This window comes from Mustela nivalis (genome assembly GCF_964662115.1).
Source record: "Mustela nivalis genome assembly, chromosome: 1".
In the NCBI taxonomy this organism is placed as follows: domain Eukaryota; kingdom Metazoa; phylum Chordata; class Mammalia; order Carnivora; family Mustelidae; genus Mustela; species Mustela nivalis.
Window position 1 is genome coordinate 35,986,523 of NC_139020.1, and position 14,842 is coordinate 36,001,364.

Consider the following 14,842-nt stretch of genomic DNA (forward strand, 5'->3'; position numbering starts at 1 on the left):
TTAATATCAGGTATAGGTAAGTTCCATCTAAGAATAGATAGTAGTATTAAGTGTACATTCAAATACCTTTCCCTGCTGGCCCTGTGCCTCCTGACTTTCATTACATTTGCTTTATTTCCTTAGTTAGGACTCTATTTTTCAATATCTCTTCCCTTATAATTCTTAAAACAAAACAAAACAAAACAAAAATTGTGATTGCTGCTTTCCTTCATCCCTTTCTGTTCTTCTCAAGCCATGTTCTTTTACTTTAACATTCATTCTTAATGAAATTGTTTTCTTGAAGGTTACCCATGATCTCCAAATTGCCAAATTTGATAGCTGTGTTATCATGGTGCTTAGATTCTCTGAGGAATTTGACAGTGTTAACAATCTATTTCTAAAAAGTCTGTTCTGTTTTTCATCCATTAAAATTTATTCTTTTTGTTCCATACTGAAATTTCAGTGTCTTTTATAGGGTCTTCCCAAATTCACAGTCTTCTTTTTATTTCTTTAGCACTATGTATTGAGGTCTGTATTTGGCAGGATTCTTATAAGTATGGAACATTAAGATTTGCCTGTCCTCAGTCAAACCACACATCAAGTAGGTTGTTAGGAATACAGAGAGCTACACAGCAGGTAAGTGCAAGAATATAAACCCACATTTGTGAGGTCACAAAAGACAATTGCTACAGTTAAAAAAGCTTAAAAACTAAGCTACTACATGAAACAGAAGATTATAATTCCCTACTGCACTTTCTCTCACTTGTCCACTTTGGGCACCATCTCAGGAGGCATTTTCATAAGTGTGAAGAACGCATTTACCACTTACAGAGAATCTATGCTTATAAAATTGATTAAAGGTAAGTATCCCTAAAATTTTCTAACTTATATAGAAACTTACAGTCTATACACACATTTTCGTCTACTTCTCAGAATAATTTTAAACAAACTGTGTGCCTGGTGCATTTAAATATGAAAAATAAAGAAAATAAGCAAAATTTCAGGAATTTGGCAAATAAAGTAATATGTTTTCATTACTTCTCTAGTTTTCAAGTAGTCCAAAAAGTTTTCTCAAGGATGAATTAAAAAGGTCAAGTGAACTGATTAGTGGAAAGAATGATACCTTATATGCATAAGGTGATCTGCAATTTTAAAATCACAATCAGTTAAAAACCTGTGCAGGAAATTTTTTTAAAAGCATATTCTTCCTTTTTTCTCTTTCTTCCTTTCTTTCTTTCTTTCTTTTTTTTTTTTAAAGTAGTGGAACTTTATTAAGTTATTAAGTGATGTGTTCAAAATAACGCAGTCATCCAGTACAAGAAGAAAGAATAAAACAACCATGTCCCTTTTTACTGTTCTGTGTTCTTGCCATTTTTCTGTGCTAATCTTACTGAAGATAGTATTCTTTTAAAAAAATAAAAATGTCAATTTTCCTAGTGAATGCAAGCCTTTCTTTTTTCTTTTCTTTTTTTTTTTTTTTTAACTTTTTATTTTTTATAAACATATATTTTTATCCCCAGGGGTACAGGTCTGTGAATCACCAGGTTTACACACTTCACAGCACTCACCAAAGCACATACCCTCCCCAATGTCCATAATCCCACCCCCTTTCTTTGATCAAACAAAATGGAATGCAGTTATAAAGAAAATTTCACTTTGATAAATGTGAAATAGAAATATTTCAGAGGAGGGGGACAAATATGGCAGAGGAGTAAGGTTTAACTGGCCCCCTGAATTGAGCTGGATATCTATGAGACCACTCCAAAATCCCACAAAATCAGCATGAGATGTAAGAATATATTTACAAACAGAATATTCGTGGTGGTTTGTTTCAACGTATGAAATGGGAAGCCATGACTCTGTGGGCAGATATCAGAAGATAAATATAAGGGAGAGGGAGCCTCTGGGATCTTGTGCCACCAGACCACAAAAGGCTCCCCAGCTGAGGACCAGACATAGACTCACAAACCAGTAGCAGCTGGGAAAGGACATTAGGGCAGCCTCAAGACTGAAAACTGGAGCTGTGGGGTTGCATGTACAAACTGGTGTGGCTGGAAGTTTTAGAAGCACAAAAGACACAGGTGTGCCTGGAGCTGGAAGCAAAAGCTAATACAGCTACTATTGAAAGCACAATATAGGACACTGGTTTTTAGTGGCGCAGACAGAAATGGAGTCATTGTGGCCTTGGGGGGCTCTCTGGAGATCAGACTGTGATCTCTCTGTTTTGAGACAGAAGTTTGGATATGGTCCCTTCCCCATCTCTTGGAAGAGATGTGGAAAGCTGCCAAGGAAAGCCTAAAAGATTAAAAGTACCTCAAAACTGGTTTTCACTGAGCCCATCCCCCTCTCCACAGGGGGCAGTGGAACTCTGCCCAAACAGGGTTGCCTGAGTAACAGTGTGGCAGGCCCCTCCCCCAGAAGACAAGCTGGAAGAACAAGAGGCTGACAACCCTAAGTTCCCTATAAAACAAGTGCATCTTGCTTTGGGTATAGTCAATAATCTGCACTCTGTACATTCCCTCAACCATCTCTTAACAGAATGACTAAGAAAAAGAACCCCCAACACAGGAAAGATTCAGAGACTGTGACCTTTACCACAGAACTAATGAATGTGGATATAGGCAAAATATCAGAAACAGACTTCAGCGTAATAGTAATACAGACAATAGCTAGAATGGAGAAAACCATTAATGGCAACATAGATTCTCTAAGACAGAAATAAGAGCTGATCTGATAGAACTTAAAAATGAGATTCAATCTAATCTAGATACTCTAATAGCTATGGTAAATGAGGCAGAAGAATGGATTAGGCATTTGGAAGCCAAAATGATAGAAAAGAAGGAACAGGAGGAGGACTGGAAAAGAGCTTAAAATCCATGAAAACAGAATTAGAGAAATAAATGATGCCATGAAATGTTCTAATGTTAGAATTATTGGGATCCCTGAGGGGGTGGAGATAGAGAGGACTACAAGATTTATTTGAGCAAATCATAGCTAAAGACTTCCCTATTCTGGGGAATGAAACAAGCATTCTTTTCCTAGAGGCAGAGAACAAGGAGAACAGACTAATGCCCAGGCATGTAATAGTAGAACTCGCAAATCTTAAAACCAAGGAAAGCATCCTAAGGGTAGTTAGGGGAAAGAGATTCCTCACATACAAAGGAAGGAACAACAGAATAACATAAGACCTGTCCACAGAGGCCTGGGAAGCCAGAAAGAGCTGGCAAGACATATTCAAGGTACTAAATGAGAAGAACATGCAGCCAAGAATACTTTACCTGGCAAGGAAGTCATTTAGAACAGATGTAGAGATAAAGAGCTTCCAAGACCTGCAAAAATTGAAGGAATATGTGACCACTAACCCGGCCCTGCAAGAAATGTTAAAGGGGGTTCTATAAAAGGAGAAAGACCCCGGTAGTGATATAGAACAAAAATTTACAGAGACGATCTACAGAAACAAGGACTTTACAGGCAACCTGATGACAATAAAATTGTATCTTTCAATAATCATTTTCAATACGAATGGCCTAAATAATCCCATGAAATAGCACAGGGTTGCAGATTAGATAAAAAAGACAGGACCCATCCATATGCTGATACAAGAGATTCATTTTGAACCTAAACATACATCCAGAAAGAAAATGAAGGAATGGAGAACAATCTTTCATGCCAAAGAATCTCAAAAAAAATCTGGGGTAACAATTTTCAAATAAGACAAATTAGATTTTAAGCTAAAAACTATAGTCAGAGATACTGAAGGACACTATGTCATTCTTAAAAGGTATACCTAACAAGAAGATCTAACAATTTAAATATCTATACCACCAACATGGAAGCACCCAACTACATAAGCCAACTGTTAACCAAAGTAAATAGACATATTGATAATAATACATTAATAGCAAGAGACCTCAATACTCCACTCTCAGCAACAGATAGATCATCTAAGCAGAAAATCAACAAAGAAATAAAAACTTTGAATAGCACACACTGGACCAGATGGACCTCATAGATTAATACAGAACATTCCATCCTAAAACATAAAATACTCATTCTTCTCGAGCACAAAGGAAACTTTCTCCAGAACAGACCACACACTGGGTCACAAATCAGGTCTCAACCAAGACCAAAATATTGAGATTATTCCCTGCATATTCTCAAAGCACATATTCATAGTGCTTTGAATCTGGAACTCAATCACAAGAAAAAGTGTAGAAGAAATCCAAACACTTGGAAGCTAAAGACAATCCTGCTTAAAAATGTTTGGGTCAACCAGGAAATCAAGAAGAACTTAAACAATTCATGGAAACCAATGAAAATGAAAACACATCAGTCCAATACCTATGGGATATGGCAAAGGTGCTCTTAAGGGGGAAATATATAGCCATCCAAGCTTCACTCAAAGCAAACAAGCAAACGAACAAAAATAGAATAATCCTGGATACACAAAATAATCTTTACACCTTAACGAACTGGAGAATCAACAACAAGTTAAGCCTAACTCATGCACAAAAAGGGAAATGATTAAGATTAGAAAAGAGATCAATGAATAAGAAACCAGAAATACAATGGAAAAAAAAAATCAATGAACCTAAAAGCTTGTTCTTTGAAGAATTAATACAATCAATAAACCACTGGCCAGACTTATCCAAAAGAAAAAAGAAAAGGACTCAAATTAATAAAATTATGAATGGAAAGGGAGAGATCATGACTAACACCAAGGAAACAGAAACAAACATCAGAAAATATTATCAACAGTTATATGCCAATAAATTAAGCAACCTAGAAGAAATGGATGCATTCCTGGAAACCTATAAACTACCAAGACTGAAGCAGGAAGAAATTGGCAACCTGAATAGACCAATAACCAGTAGTGAGATTGAAGCAGTGATCAAAAACCTCCCAAAAAACAAGAGTCCAGGACCTGATGGATTCCCTGGGGAATTTTACCAAACATTCAAAGAAGAAATATGACCTATTCTCCTGAAACTGTTTCAAAAAATAGAAACAGAAGGGAAACTTCCAGACTCATTTTATGAGGCCAGCATTACCTTGATCCTGAAACCCAGCAAAGACCCCATCAAAAAGGAGAATTTCAGACCAATGCTCTGATGAATATGGATGCCAAAATTCTCAACAAAATCCTAGCTAATAGATTCCAAGAGTACATTAAAAGGATTATCTACCATAACCAGGTGGAATTTACCCCTGGGATGCAAGGGTGATTCTACATTTGCATATCTATCAATGTGATAGAACACATTAAAAAGAGGACAAGGAAGAGTCACATGATCTCCTCAACTGAGGCAGAAAAAGCATTTGACAAAATATGGTATACTTTCCTGATTAAAACTCTTCAGAATACGCAGTAAATGGAACATTCCTCAATTTCATAAAATCCATCTATGAAAAACCCACAGTTAATATAATTCTCAATGGTGAAAAGCTGAGAACCTTTTCCTTAAGATCAGGAAAATAACAGGGACATCCACTCTCTTCACTATTGCTCAACAGCACTAGAAGTCCTAGCAACAGCAATTGGACAACAAAAAGAAATACAAGTTATGCAAATTTGCAAAGAAGAAGTCAAACTCTTTCTCTTTGCAGATGACATTACATTATCCTTTATGTGGAAAATACAAAATTCTCTACTCCCAAATTACTATAACTCATACAGCAATTCAGTAATGTGGCAGGATACAAAATCAATGCACAGAAATCAGTTTCTTTCTTATACATTAACAATATAACTGTGTAAAGAGAAATTAGAGAAAAAATTCCATTTACAATAGCACCAAATACTATAAGATACCTTAGAATAAACCTGATAAATGATCTATATTCTAGGAACTACAGAACACTTTTGAAAGATTCAAGAAGACCCAAAAAGATGGAAAAACATTCCATGCTCATGGATCACAATAATAAACATTGTTGAAATGTCTATGCTGCCCAGACCAATCTACATTTTCAATGCGATTTCCATCAAAATATCAATGGCATGTTTCAAAGTCCTGGAACAACCAATCCTAAAACTTATATGGAACCCAAAAAGATCCCAAGACGCCAAATAAATGTTGAAAAGAAAAACAAAGCTGAGGCATAATACTGCCTGATTTCAAGTTATATTACAAAGTCATGATCACCAAGACATCAAGGTACTGGCTCAAAAAACAGACACACAGACCAGTGGAACAAGATAGAGAGCACAGATATGAGCCCTCAACTCTGTGGTCAAATAATCTTCGACAAAGCAGGAAAAAATATTCAATGGAAAAAAGACCATTTCTTCAATAAATGGTGCTGGGAAAATTTTCCAGCTACATACAGAAGACTGAAACTCGACATTCTTTTATACCATACACAAAGATAAAATCAAAATGGATGAAAGACCTCAATGTGGGACAGGAATCCATCAAAATCCTCAAGAAGAATATAAGCAGTAACCTCATCGGTGTCAGTCACAGCAACTTCTTTCAAAACATGTCTCAAAGGCAAGAGAAACAAAAGTGAAAATGAACTTTTGGGACTTCATCAAGATCAAAAGCTTCTGGACAGCAAAAGGAAACAGTCAACAAAACAAAGAGGCAACCCATAGAATAGGAGAAGATATTCTCAAATGACACTACAGACAAAGGGCTGATACCCAAAATCTATAAAGAACTTATCAAATCAACACCCCCAAAAATAATCAAGTCAAAAAAATGGGCAGAAGACATGAACAGACACTTTTCCAAAGAAGATGTACAAATGGCTAACAGACACATGATAAAATGTTCATCATCATTAGCCATTAGAGCAATTCAAATCAAAACCACATTGAATTAGAATGATGGATTAGAATGACAAAAATTGACAAGGCAAGAAACAAAAACTGTTGGAGAGGCTGTGGAATTCCTACCTACACTGTTGGTAGGAATGCAAGTTGGTATAGCCACTTTGGAGAACAGTGTGGAGGTTCCTCAAAAAATTAAAATTGAGCTACCCTATGACCCAGCAATTGCACAACTGGGTATCTATCCCAAACATACCAATGTAGTGTAAAAAGGGCCATATGCACTCCAATGTTCATAGCAACAATGTCCACAATAGCCTAACTGTGGAAAGAGCTGAAATGCCCTTCAACAGACACGTGGATAAAGAAATGTGGTCCATATACACAAAGGAATATTACTCAGCCATCAGAAAGAATGAATACCCAACTTTTGCATCAACGTGGATGGGATTGGAGGAGATTATGCTAAGTGAAATAAGTCAAGCAGAGAAAGTCAATTATCATATAGTTTCACTTATTTATGGAACATAAGAAAAAGCATGGAGGACATTAGAAGAAGAAAGGGAAAAATGAAGAAGGGGGAATCAAAGTGGGAGATGAACCATGAGAGACTAATTCCCTGCCTTAGAGATTACTACTCTGATATTATAAACAATAATATCTGATGATGAAAACAAGTTTATTATAAGCTATTTCCTAAAGTATCCACAAAGACTTAAAGCTCTTTATTGCTATACCCAAGAAACTAAAGACTATTTAAACAATGTGAGGTAGGCTCTTTCAAATATAGCTCCTCTGGGGCGCCTGGGTGGCTCAGTGGGTTGAGCCGCTGCCTTCGGCTCAGGTCATGATCTCAGGGTCCTGGGATCGAGTCCTGCATTGGGCTTTCTGCTCGGTGGGGAGCCTGCTTCCTCCTCTCTCTCTGCCTGCCTCTCTGTCTACTTGTGATCTCTCTCTGTCAAATAAATTTTAAAAATCTTAAAATATATATATATATATATAGCTCCTCTGTGAATAATTTCATCCCCAAATAGATGAACGGATGTTTTTCCAACACTATTTTGAAGCTACTGAGCTCATGTGAAGTAGCACTGGAGATGACTCCTACAAGATAAAAACAAAAGAAGTATGGATATTCTACAGGATAGTGTCAAGGAGCTCCATCAACTCAGCAAAGAATATCTCATATAATCTTTAAAATATTTCATCATTGTCATTTTGCAGATGGAACAGTTAAAATTTGAGGAAGTTAATGGCGATATCTATAAGGGTTTTTGTTTGTTTTGCTTTTTTGTTTTTGAGTAGGCTATACACCCAGCATGGAGCCGGATACAGGGCTTGAACTCACAAACCTGAGATCAAGACCTAGCTGAGATCAACTTAGACACTTAATCTACTTATGCCAGCCAGGTGTCCCTAAAAGTCGGTTTAATATAAATGTGCATGACTATCTTAAAAATGATGAAACTGAAATTAAAATAAGTGTTCCTGTCACTCAAACCAATGAGTACTCTTTTCTTCCTTACGACACAAGCATACGAGTCACCTTTTAAAAATCATTGGTAAGGAACACCTGTGTGGTTCAGTCATTAATTGTCTGCCTTCAGCTTAGGTCATGATCTTAGGGTCCTGGGATCGAGCCCTGCATCAGGCAGGCTTCCTGCTCAACAGGAAACCTGCTTCTCTTGCACCTACTCTCCCTGCCTGTACTACCTCTCGTGATGTCTGTCAAACAAATAAAATCTTAAAAAAAAATAAAAAGCAAATAAATATTACTGGTAAACCAAAAGGTAAAAAACTTCTTTACATGTTGGCCTCAGCCTAGGATCAATTGTAGAACTTGATTATCAAATTATCAATATGACATAACATTATAACATACCCAAAAGAAAGGTAAACGTCTAAGTGCACATTTTTGTATTAATTGAGGTCACTTTGCAATTCACCCCTCATTGTGTAATTATTTCAAAGGGAAACTTCCCACCTAAATGAAACTGTTTAAGACTTGTTTTACTTGCCAATATATATATGAGAAGACAGAGTTAGACTCGTTTTGTTGCTGCTGATATTGTGTCTTCTGATCCACTTTCTGCAACCTTGTTTACATTCTGATATTGAGGGAATACATGCTTTACCTGTGTGTGAGACAGAGTTAAAAACAAGAAGATAGATAATGATGGTGCCTACTGCAAACTGTTTAACAAAATACCCTTCCAATAGGCAGTGATCCACATCAGGATCAGGAAGAAATGTAGAAACAGATTTCAATATTGTCCTTGAAGCAAAGATGGAGTAATGATTTCATATTTTTGGTTAAAGGAAGATTATAAAAGAACACACACACACACACACACACACACACACACACACACAGGAACAGCTTCTTGTGACATCTTCCACAGGAACAATGTAGTCAATTTGCTAACTGAACAGATTCTGCATGGAAGCTATGTTTATTTTAATCTTAAGTTGTTCCCCATTTTATCCCTTTGCACCCATAAAGCCTTGATATGCATACCTTCTTTCAAAAGGGATCATGTTCTCTGTGTGGCAAATTCTTTAAAATAAATATACACACACATACACATAATATGCACAGAAAAATACTTAGAATTTTACATGAAGATTTCTTAAGACTAGACCACTCAAATATATTTAAATTAAAAATGAAGCAAGTTTATTAGTATAGATATTTGACACATACCCTATGTTGATTTTCCATATTATGAGAGTTTCATGTTGGTGTGTAAGTTTATTTAATTGGAAGCATATTTAATATAGGAAAATGTTATTTCCTATAGATATTCCTGATCTATCACTATAGCTGCACTGTTTAGATATAATCTACTTTCTGCATAACTAAATTTAATCACATATTACACAATCAAGATTTTCGACATGTGGTTGTCCTTAAACTAGCTTTGTTTGCAGTTCTGCTTGCAAACTTAATATCAGGCATAAAGTATATTTAAAAAAAAATGATCCATTAGGTAGCAACAATTCTTCTGAGCACGTCAAGATCAAACTCACCTTAGTGATTATATTTCATTTGCTTTTGAGTACAGGTTAGGAAGATCATTTTCATTTTAAACACTGTCAATTTTACTTTAAAAGTAAAGAACTATTTCCAGGTAATAAAACATGTTTACCAAGTTACATCGCCTCAAGGCTACACCACCTACACCATACAGAGATGGTCAAATGATACCATCATTCTTTACAACAGTCCTGTCATAAATGTTTACTGGAATGATGCTGTCAAGCTATCTTAAATAAAGTAGGCCAGAATCATTGCACACAACATTTTAGACTTCTGTTCTGTGACTACTGTGTGTCATCCCAAAATCTTGTCTCTGACGTTACTTTAACAAAAACTGGGATTAAAACAGAGCCTTAGTCAGCAGATCAGCAATATCTCAGCCTCCCTTATTTGAGAAAATGGAATGTAGGCCTATATATTGATACCAGAGTAACAAGAATTTGAGAGCAAACTTTCCCAATGGAAGACATAATTCATTATCAATAATTTTAACTGAAGCACTGCACATTGTATTTTCATCTTACACTTTTGAATTTTTTTGTCTAAGGCAGACATTCACATAATGATGAATATAAGTTTAATATATGGAATAGTTGTTTTAAAAATTGATACAAGTGTGATATGATGAGCACTGGGTGTTATACACAACTAATGAATCTTTAAATACTATACCAAAAACTAATCATATACTATCTGTTGGCTAATTGAATTTAAATTTTAAAAAATTGAAACAAGCTATTTTTTAACTATAGTATAAAAAAACAATTCCTATATGAACATTTTTCCTTCTGTAGTTTACACAGAAGGAACTAGAATTATGTCATGGTCTTAGAGCTTCATTTTCTCTTTGCTTCTCTTCACATTTTGTTTTTACTTCCTCTTCTTTCTTCACCCTTTCCTCTTTTCTGCCAAGTTATGTTAAAATTTGTTTGTGAAAATCTTCCAACTGAATTAATATCTAGGTATCTATGAAAAATAAACTATTTCAAAAATATCAGATTATCAAGCATTGCAGGGGTGCACTGCTGACACAATCATACACCCTTTCTTTGCTTGCTTAAATTTTAGTTGGAAAGATGACAGATTGGTCAGATAAAGCCATTTGAAACCAAATACTGTGTCTTATATTTGTATTTTATCTGAAATTCTATGAAAATAAAAGATATTAAAATATGTCAAACTGAAATGAAAAGGAACTATTTTCTTTCTAGATAAGACTAGGTAAGTAAATGTGCTTTAGCTATTAGCTATTTAAAATACACATACCAAATCAAAAGCAGATTCCATATAGAGTTCTCCATCTAGTAAATAGTCTATTTTGTAGGAAGGTCAGCATACATGGGAAACAATAAGCCATAAAAATAAAATCCTTACTCTCTGTTATGTTTAAGCTGAAACTGTCCAAGGATGCCATATTTCTATACAGTTGTTTCTATTCAGTAGCATTAAGAAACCTAGTAATTTTTCAAATGTGAGACGAGGATCTCATTACCCTGTCTTAAATGTAAAAGCTTATAAACCATAAAATCGAATGATTCAGTAAATCAATCCTTGAAGAAGCCTGCCAAGAGGATGTATTGGTGATTTATGCATCTTTAAGCATATATAAAGGACTACCCCAGGGATCTTGTTATGAAAGGAATTTTCTAGTACACTCATCAATCCAACTACTAGTTTTGCTCATTCTAGACATTTTCTACTATACACTTAGGACTTGGTATGTGATGAATAGTGATTGATGTTGGTAGGTAATCTCTTCCCCTCTGGACCCACACATCACATTAAAATTCTCTAAATTGCACATTTGGGGGAACATTATGCATTATGCTAATATCATTTTATGTGTTTGATGCTCTGGTAGTACATTACTCATCAGATAAAATTTGATCCAGGGAAACATACCAATCTGTAGAGTGGGCAGCATGTACTAAACAAAACAAAACAAAAGAAAATGAGAAATATAGCTAAGAGTCCATACTAATTTAAAAATACAATTTAAGAGGTTCCAAATTATCATTTGTTTTCATTTAATATTATCAGTTACTGGATACTTTTTAGGGAGATTTCAGTGTTCACAGTTTGATACATCACATAGTTTTCTATTCTGAACTTAATTGAGGCTGAGATTTCCATAGACAAAATTTTGGTATTTTGAACTGCTTTTTAAATAAAACTCAGAAGCCCTCTTTAAAGTGACTTAGAATCAACTTTAAGAAGTCAAAATTTTAAGAGCTTTATTTTTCCCTTAATCTCTCAGTGTTACTGCAAAACACAGGAAACAAAACCATAAATTTTTAATTTACTGGGCAGAGTAAGTGAGTAATGGGTGTTTTTATCAAAGGTTAACCCTATAGTTCTATTTCCCCACTCAAGTTTTATGATTTTAACCACTCTCAATCTGACTGAAAAGCTGTTTTCCAGTTATTATTCAAATAAAATTCTCACCAATAAAAAATGAAATTGTTCTAATAAAGTGAAAGCTTTTATAGTGCAAAGGAATAAAATCATAGTTACATGATGTTGTAAGGCAATTCCATCATTTACTTTTTTTCCTCTCATAAGATAGGGAAAACTTTTTTGTTTTGAAAAAGACAATCTTGTGATAACTTAAAAAAGACTCTTTATTCATAGATATTCAAGGACCAGACTGTATTATAACGATACATGGCTACCTGAATGTCTTAATTTTATTTTTTAGTGCCTAAAACTATGATATTATTAGATTATAATTATTAATTTTCCTGGTGGAATGTGTTTTTACACAAAACCAAAAATTTTGAGTCAATTAGAAAATAGATCAAATGACCTTTGAATTTGTCTTTTGTTTTTGAATATATTTTGCTTTCGGTTGTAGTTTTGCATATATATAGCTTTCGACTGTAGTTTTGCCAGTGTTCCTACTAAAATATTAAATACATCACATTAAAACTATACTTTAGTAACAAACTTTAAAAAATTCTAAGTAATTTATATAATACATACTGCATACCTGACATTCTGTTATATGGCCTAAGAGATCTATTTATGGTCAAGTTATAGAGATCAAAGAACATACAAAAATCCTAACATGTAATCTGAACAGTACTGATTACAGGACTTTATACTAGTATTCAAAATTAGTAATATCAAAATTAGTAATATCGAGATGGGTAGAAAAACCAGAAAAGTCTTCATGGAGAAGTTAAACCTTGCTGTCATAAAAATAAAACACTTACTAAATATTTACTAACATGAAATGAAGCACATTCTTCTAATTCTCTCTTACCTAGATCATTGAAGCAAATTTGAAATTGCCTCCTTGACAATTTTTCCTTCCTATTCATCTTCTGCACTACTTCTAGAGGTATTAAAGATCCAACTGATCATACCATGTCCTTTTAAGTTGTCTGTCTGCTGACTAGTTGATAAAATCCAAACTTTAACCTGAAAAATATAAAAGTTATTTCCATCCTACTGCAAACTAAATTTTTTTTTTTTTTAAGATTTCATTTATTTACCCGACAGACAGAGATCACAAGTAGGCAGAGAGGCAGGCAGAGAGAGAAGAAGGGAGCCTGCTGAGCAGAGAGCCCCATGTGGGGTTCGATCCCAGGACCCTGAGATCATGACCTGAGCTGAAGGCAGCAGCTTAACCCACTGAGCCACCCAGATACTCCTGCAACCTAAATTTTTATTTCTCTTATGTGTAATTACCCCACTGACTCTTCAACATTCAGCTCAAATGGTACTTCCACTGATGAACCTTGCTTGGCTCCACAAGTGAGAATCAGTGACTCCACTGTTTCTCAGCTTATGAGTACACACACACACACACACACACACACACAGATGCCTCCCATACTTCAAGGACAATCAGTGGTATTGTGAGACTGGGAATATATTTACCTTTGTCTTAGTCCTGGGCCACTTGGTACTATCTAACAACTTAATATATTCTGGCAGTGTTATGTTGGTGGGAAAATTTGGCTTAGGTCTAGGCTGAGGAATAAAGATTGAGATGTAAGGAAGAGGAAAATACTATACTTTAATAAAATCTACTTCTAATTTTGCTTGCTATCATATAGTAACATATATGTAGTCTGCAGAACTGTGAGAAGTAATCTAAATATTAAAAATGTCCATAAAGCAGGTATTTATGCACAGATTTTCTATTTAAAATACCAGTTGGGTATGATATTCTGTTACTATTTTAAACATATTCAATCAGCCCTCAAATCTTCAAAGCAGAGCTTATAATTAATGTGAATATGGAATATGAGATTTTAAAGATGATATATATTTTAATATCTCTTTGTAAGAGAGTTCCCTGTGAATAACTGAAAGAGCTTTACCTTAAAACTAAGAAAGGTGTATTTTCTATAACTTTTCTTCTGGAAATAAAATAGGAAACAACCAACTAAATAATCAATTCACCACATATGAGTTTGCCAGTTTCAAAATGAGCAAGAGCAGACATAATATGATTATGAGGTCTCAGAGCATCCAGGACATACAGCTGAATCCCACATAAATTGCCAGCCAAAGGGAAATGTTGTTGGATGGCCTACTAACAGGGATTTACGAAAATCAAGCTTTTCGATATGTGTTTCCATGGTGAAGGGGATGCCATGTCCAAAAATTAGAATTTCATTATCACAAATTCTGCCAACATTTTAGCTCATTACCTCTAAACAAGTCTTCAATAATTACAACATTAATACTATTGGGCATTTAGTACATTAAAGCATTTGCCATTGTTGTGAAGATTTTTTGGGAAAAAGAAGTTGCTTCAAGTCATCCCTATTTAGATAAAATTAAGACATGAAATGTTTTTCATAATGTGATGTAATTCATTAGTGCAAGAAGATATGCAACAGAATTAACATAGTAGTGTGTAGGGTAATATTCAACAAGAAACATAGCAAATAAGAACAAAAGAAAAGTGTTTTTCCTCTGATTTAAGAATATTTCCATGTATATGTGCATATATGTATGCATATTTACACATGATATATAATATGTAACTTTTATAAGTATGTAGATATTAAAATCACAGTGTATACAGCACT

At 34.6% G+C, this 14,842-nt stretch overlaps 1 long non-coding RNA gene across 1 annotated transcript in view; it reads left to right on the forward strand.

The window, feature by feature from the left end:
* Positions 1-733: 733 nt before the first annotated feature.
* Positions 734-14,842, forward strand: part of LOC309857935 — a 62,297-nt gene continuing 48,188 nt past the window's right edge. Inside the window, exon 1 of the long non-coding RNA XR_014307988.1 lies at positions 734-839. This is a non-coding gene — a long non-coding RNA (uncharacterized lncRNA). The remainder of the gene's footprint in view (positions 840-14,842) is intronic.